The following is a 7,441-nucleotide window of genomic DNA, read 5'->3' as shown; positions in this document are numbered from 1 at the left end:
TGCGATTTCGTCTAGAGGGACGACAAGGGTCTCGTCGGATAAGCATTTCTTCAGGTTCGATACATGAAAGGTAGGGTGTACATTGTGGAGTTCCTGAGGTAGTCTAAGTTTGTAAGCCACTGGACCGATCCTCGCAAGGATCTCGAATGGTCCGATGTATCTGGGGTTCAGTTTCCCACGTTTTCCGAAGCGTATCAATCCTTTCCAAGGCGAGACTTTTAGTAGGACACGGTCTCCAACTTGGAATTCCAAGGGTTTTCGTCTCTTATCTGCATAACTCTTTTGTCTATCCCTTGATGCCTTTAGACGTTCTCGGATTTGAACAATCTTCTCCGTAGTTTCCCGTATGATTTCTGGCCCAGTAAGTGTGTTGTCAGTTGCTTGTCCTTTTGCTAGTTGGGTGTCTCCCACTTCGGCCCAGCATAAAGGTGACCTGCACTTGCGGCCATAGAGGGCTTCGAACGCGGCAACTTTGATACTGGTGTGGTAGCTATTGTTGTACGAGAACTCGACCAAGGGTAGATGTGTGTCCCATGCTTTGCCGAAATCGATTACGCAGGCTCTCAGCATGTCTTCTAGGGTTTGTATGGTTCTCTCGCTCTGGCCGTCGGTTTGAGGGTGATAGGCGGTACTCATGTCTAGTCTTGTCCCCAAAGCTCTTTGGAGCGACTGCCAGAATCTCGAGGTAAATCTACTATCTCGGTCCGAGAAAATGGATACGGGCACACCGTGCAGTCGTACAATTTCCCTGAGGTACGTCCTTGTTAACTTCTCCAATTTATCCGTCTCTTTGATCGGTAGGAAATGCGCTGATTTAGTTAACCTGTCGACAATTACCCAAATGGTGTCGAGTCCGTTTGTCGTTTTGGGTAACTTGGTTATGAAATCCATAGTTATCCGCTCCCACTTCCATTCGGGTATTTCTGGTTGTTGTAATAAACCTGAAGGCTTTTGGTATTCTATTTTGACCTTAGCGCACGTCAGACATTTACTCACGTAGGTAGCAATTTCGGCTTTCATGTTCGGCCACCAGTACAACTTCTTGAGGTCGAGATACATCTTGTCGGAGCCGGGGTGTATGGAGTATCGTGTTTTATGGGCTTCGTCCATGACGATTTCTCTGAATCCACCAAACTTTGGTGTCCATATTCGATCCATGAAATAATGAACTCCGTCGTTCTTGGTTTCAAGATTCTTATCCATCCCCCTTAGGGTTTCTCCTGCCACATTTTCAGCTTTCAAGGCTTCCATTTGGGCTTCCTTGATTTGCGTGGACAGGAGGGAATGGATCGTCATAGTTAGGGACTTCACTCGGCGACCTGAGTATTCCTTCCTACTGAGTGCATCCGCCACTACATTAGCCTTTCCGGGGTGATATCGAATTTCGCATTCGTAATCACTTAGTAGCTCTACCCACCGTCTTTGTCTCATGTTGAGTTCTTTCTGGTTGAGAATATGTTGAAGGCTTTTATGGTCAGTGAAGATCGTGCATTTTGTGCCGTAGAGGTAGTGTCTCCATATCTTTAGAGCGAAAACGACTGCTCCTAGCTCAAGATCGTGCGTTGTGTAGTTCACTTCATGCGTCTTTAGTTGTCTTGAGGCATAGGCGATGACCTTCCCTCGTTGCATCAGGACACAACCGAGTCCTTGGTTTGATGCATCACAATAGACCACGAAGTCCTCCGTCCGTTCTGGCAGGGTTAGGATGGGCGCACTACATAAGGCTCATTTTAGCGTTTGAAATGCGGCATCTTGTTTTTCTCCCCAGTCGAAGGTCACATTTTTCTGAGTTAGTGTGGTGAGTGGCTTGGCAATCTTGGAAAAATTCTGTATGAACCTTCGGTAATACCCAGCGAGTCCTAAAAATTGTCGGATCTCTGTAGGGGTTCTTGGGATCGTCCAATTCTCTATTGCCTTGATCTTCGAGGGATCCACGTGTATTCCTTCCTTGCTTACTACGTGTCCTAGAAAATCCACCTCTCGAATCCAAAATTCGCACTTGGAAAATTTTGCATAAAGTTTCTCTGCCCTTAATGTTTCTAGAACTTGGCGGAGATGTTGGCTGTGTTCTTCCTGGTTTCTAGAATAGATGAGTATATCATCTATGAACACGATCACGAATTTGTCTAGGAAGGGGCGACATACTCGGTTCATCAAATCCATGAACACTGCTGGAGCGTTTGTCAATCCGAAGGGCATCACTACAAACTCGTAGTGACCATATCGTGTTCGGAAAGCCGTTTTGGGGATGTCTCCTTCTAGTACTCGTAGCTGGTGATAACCGGATCTTAGGTCGATTTTCGAGAAGTAGCTCGCTCCTTGTAGTTGGTCAAAAAGATCATCTATACGTGGAAGGGGATATCGGTTCTTGATTGTCAGTTTGTTCAGTTCTCGATAGTCGATGCACATGCGAAAAGATCCGTCCTTCTTTTTCACGAACAGGACTGGTGCACCCCATGGTGAGAAACTTGGCCTAATGAATCCCTTGCTCAACAGCTCGTTCAATTGACTGGACAGTTCCTGCATTTCGGCTGGAGCTAAACGGTACGGTGACTTTGCTACTGGGGTGGTTCCGGGAATCAAGTCGATTCTGAATTCGACTTGACGTTCTGGTGGGATTCCTGGGAGATCTTCTGGGAAAATGTCTGGGAAGTTGCAGACTTCTGGAATATCTTTAATGTTCTTTGGTTCTTTCTTCTGGTCTACTACGTGGGCTAGAAAGGCATAGTATTTCTTGCGAAGATATTTTCGTGCTGTAATACAGGAGATGATTTGTAATTTTGCACTAGGTTTGTCTCCATATATGATGAGCTTTTCACCGTTGGGAAGATTAAGACGAACGGCCTTTTCATGGCAAAGAATGTCGGCATGGTGAAAACTCAGCCAGTCCATACCGATGATTATATCAAAACTTCTTATCGAAATGGGCATAAGGTCGATTGGAAATAAATGTTCGTTTAAATTTAATGTGCACTCGACGTACATATCACTTGTGCTTTCTGTTTTTCCATTAGCCATTTCTACCGTGAATATTTTATTAAGTGGTTGGGGTCTCTGGTTAAGTAGATGTTTGAATTTATGGCTCACAAAACTTCTCTCCGCACCGCAATCAAATAGTATGCATGCATAAATGTTGTTGAGGAGAAACGTACCCGTAACTACTGTTGGATCAGTTATTGCTTCATTTTGACCTATCGCCAGCACTCTCCCAATACCACCAACATTCCTTGTCTTGGGGCAGTCCCTCTTGAAATGCCCGGTTTCTCCACATCCATAACAGGCTTGACTTACCCCAGTACTAGGAACTTGAGTGAATGGCCGCGCTGGTGCCTTACAGAAACGGGCTGTGTGCCCTTTCCTGTCACAGTTCTTACAGTACATTTCGCGGCAATTTCCGTGGTGATGGTAGTTGCATTTGCTGCACTTTGGCAAGTTCCCTGCATATTGTCTTGTTGGCGTCGAAGTTGTAGGAGTTGTGCTGGGAGTAGTAGCAGCATGAACCGCCACCATTTGTCTCTTTGAAGGTTCTTGAGAGGTTAGTCCCTTCCTCTTGTTCCAGTATTTCTTCTTGCTGTTGATATTGTTGTCATTGTTCCCTTTGGTTGGTTCAGTTGCGATAGTCGTGACTCCTTGGCAGACGCCATGATCCACAAGAGATTGCGCCAGTTCTTTGGCACTGTCGAAGGTCATGGGCTTTGAAGCTAGCACACTTCCTCGCAGTTGGGGTGATAATCCCCAGATGTATCTCTCCACTTTTTGGCTTTCTAGAATTAACATCCCAGGACAAAGCGTTATCAAATCGCTGAACCTATTGGTGTAACCTGCGATGTCTGATCCTTTCATCGAAAGGTTCCACAATTCTTGTTCCAGCTTCTGAATTTCGCCCCTTGGGCAGTATTCCCGTAGGAGCATTCGCTTCAAATTCTCCCAACCCATGGAGTTCGCTACCACCAGGGTTAGTGTCTTGACGTGGCCGTTCCACCATGTCAAGGCGCGTTCAGAGAATGTACAGGCAGCAAATTTTACTTTGCTTTCTTCCGGGCATGCGCAAATTTCAAATACGGCTTCCGTCTTCTCTATCCATTGGGACAGAGCCAACACTCCTCCAGTTCCATAAAAGGGAATAGGTTTTCCATTAGTGAAGTCTTTGTAAGTGCAGACTCCAGTACGGCCTTGGCTTGGGCCGTTGGTAAAGCTATTTATTCCACCTCCCGACCCATTGTTGCTCATTTGAGCCATCGCCGCGGTTACAGCGGCCGTTACAGCAGTTTGGAACATAGCTGCATCCATAGTTGGAGGAGGTGGTGGAGGTGGTGCTGGAGTTGAGTTTCTGCGTGTTGTTCTACGAGGAGGCATGTTCTGGTAGAAAAATAAGATTGAATACTATAAGTTTCTAATGTCTTGACAATCGTGTAATTGAGGGTTAGTCGTACCTTGTAATTTGTTTTGACTTTAGTTTTTGGTTTCAAATTAGATATAGCAATTTAATTAATTTCGAGAGGTATATAAAGAGGCACTGCATATATATATATATATATATATATATATATATATATATATATATATATATATATATATATACATCACACCTAAGATGTGTTTCTTTAGGCTTCTAGGAAAATTTGACCTATTTAAGAGGTCTCCGTTTTACAGATACAAAAGGAAATAAGAGAAAAACTTTTATCCGCGGTCCTAGTCTATATCAAAATTTGTTAGAGCTTGAACAAACTCTACTTGTGGCGTTTGGAACTGGATTCGGCATCTGACCGTTTGACTCCCATCAGTCGCCTCTCGAATTCCGCTTGTTGTTCTTTCATCTCTCTTATATCATCTAGAGCTGTTATCATTTGGTTCTGTAGTGTCCCCGTGTAGATTTGGAGATTCTCATGTAGTCCGTCCAAACGGCTGATGTCGGAGGCGTTACCTTGGGTAGCAGCATTGATCTCTCGAATTCTGGTTGCTTGTTGGTCTGCCTGGTAGTTCTGGTTAGCTATAGCGTTCACGACAACGGGAAGTGCTCGATCAGCTGAGCCTCCTCCACTGACGTTGTAGAAATCCTGACACATGCCAAATGGAGGGCGCACGCCTTGCTGACGGCTCCAGTAGTAGAGGTGGCTTCCCCATATGGGAATGGGTCCCGGTTGATGTGGCCTGATCACTGGAGGATGTGGGATGGGAGGGTCAATTACTTCTGGTTCAGAATCTGTTCCGCTAGAAATTTCCACGATCTCCTCGTCGACTTCGTATTCCTCTCCGACTTCGATTTCGAATTCTTCTTCGACCTCTTCTTCGATTTCTTCTTCGATTTCCTCTGGGTCTTCCTCCGGGTCTTCTTCTATCCAGCCGCCGTTACCTTGATTTAGGTAGTAGGGGTCTCCCGGCAAAGGAAATCCGGCCATTTGTCTGTACTGGGATAGAGGTATGAGATTTTTATAAGAAAAGAATTTCTAATTAACGAATTCCTAAGCCTATTTATATCTTTACTGAGCGCAATGTTTTATCCTTTAATAATAGACTTATATTATTTCAATTTAGCGAATTTAGATTTTATAAGTTTTTGGCTTGTTGACTACTACGACCATTCCTCGACGTATATTGGTCAAATCCAGGATAAATATAGTTGATCAGGCTATATTTATTCTTGATTTGATTACATACCCCAAGGCTCAGTCGTGGTATTGCAACTTGCCATACTACTTTTTAGAAAAACTTGCAATGTTACGAGGTTGATACGTGCGGGTAAAATGTATATATTTAAAAGAAAATATATTTCTATGATAATATTTTTATCAGAGGGTTTTTGGTTCCCGTTGTATTTATAGTTTGTATATCTTATGTGGTTTGATATACTTAGTTCACTATAAACAATGCTCTGATACCAATCTGTCACACCCCCAAACCAGAATGGCGGAAACATTCGGGGGTGGATGACTTCACGTAGTATCACAACGATTGAATATTGCAAAGAAAGTAACATAACCATCATATATATAACAATGAAAACGTGTATTGTTGCGTTATACATGTTATCAAAAGAATATTACAATATGATGAATAAATGTTTAATGATAAAATCATCCTTTGTGTTCCTTCTTCCAAAAGCTGGTAGTTTACCTGTATCACTGATTCCCTGAGAAATACAAGTGGTTTTGAAAAGTGTCAACATTTAAGTTGGTGAGTTCATGAGTGTTCCGAGTTGAAAAGTATATTCCTTTTGGTAGTAATTTGGTAAACGAGATCTTTAGAAAATCCAATATTTTCTTGTAAAATGTAAAAGGTTCCAAAGTTGGAATGTGTTAGTAACTTTTATAAACAATCGATAACAATAATTTAGTATGAAAATATAATGTAGAAATACTGTGATGCACATATGAACCTTGTAAATCACTCTTGTTTTATACTTTTTATGTGAGTTTTATAACCATACTATTGACACTGACGGCCTGTAACAACATTCTTCAAGTGTTGCAGTGTTATGACATTTGTCACCCCAGACCTGCCGGTCTAACTATAGCTAGTAGTTTAGGTGCGGGATTGTCAATCCCGTATAGATCTATACACAAGTATCACGCTCCCCCTCCAAGAGATTATGGTATATAATACAGGTCTTGAAATGCATACAAAAATGTACGTTGAAGTTTGAATGTCTCACATTTACCTAGTATAAATAGATTTACAATGAAATGACTTTACTCCTTTTTGAAAGTGTTTCGTTTTTCAAATTGTATAAAAATGTAGGATTGACTTGCTAACTATACCCATTATAGTTCTTCAGATAGTATGTTCCATTTCGTAGACATAACTTAGTGATATAATTGCCTTTGTACACATAAGATGTTTGTATCGATATTCGAAGTTAGAAATTGCATTTATGTTTAGAAAACGATACTTTTAACGTGTAATGTACTTGTATTTCCCCCCCTAAAACATGTAAAAGAATTGAAAAGTAGGGGTATGAACTCACTCGTTAAGTTTGAAGAGAGGGGCTAGAGTTGAGCAGAGTTTCGATCTCGGATAGTTGCGTCGTCGGGCTCTTCGGGAACTTCTGCAACGTAAATCTTTCGTCGGGGCTCGAGTGCGGAAACCGAGGTGAGAAAAGGGTCTCTGGAGCTGGGAGAATGTCTGAGAAATGGTGAAGGTGTGCCAAAACTCGAGCCTTATGCTCTCTATTTATAGGGCTGAAAACCCCCGTACGCGGCGCGTACTGCCGGAGTACGCGGGGCGTAGTCAGTACGCGGGGCGTACTTCGGTTACGCGGGGCGTAATAAGGTGTCATGGCTTACGACTCCTGGCTAGCTAGGCATAGCTTGGGCGGGCCGATGGGACTCGACCCTGGGTCTAGTACGCGGGGCGTACTCCCAGATTACGCGGGGCGTAATCCCTGCTTCCAACTTCTAAATTCCGTAACTTTCGCGTACGAGCTCCGTTTTTCGCGTTCTTT

The sequence above is a fragment of the Lactuca saligna genome, chromosome 1 (assembly GCF_052625555.1).
Source record: "Lactuca saligna cultivar CGN05327 chromosome 1, ASM5262555v1, whole genome shotgun sequence".
In the NCBI taxonomy this organism is placed as follows: Eukaryota; Viridiplantae; Streptophyta; class Magnoliopsida; order Asterales; family Asteraceae; genus Lactuca; species Lactuca saligna.
The sequence above is the reverse complement of the archived record's forward strand: the minus strand, read 5'-3'. Positions refer to the sequence as shown.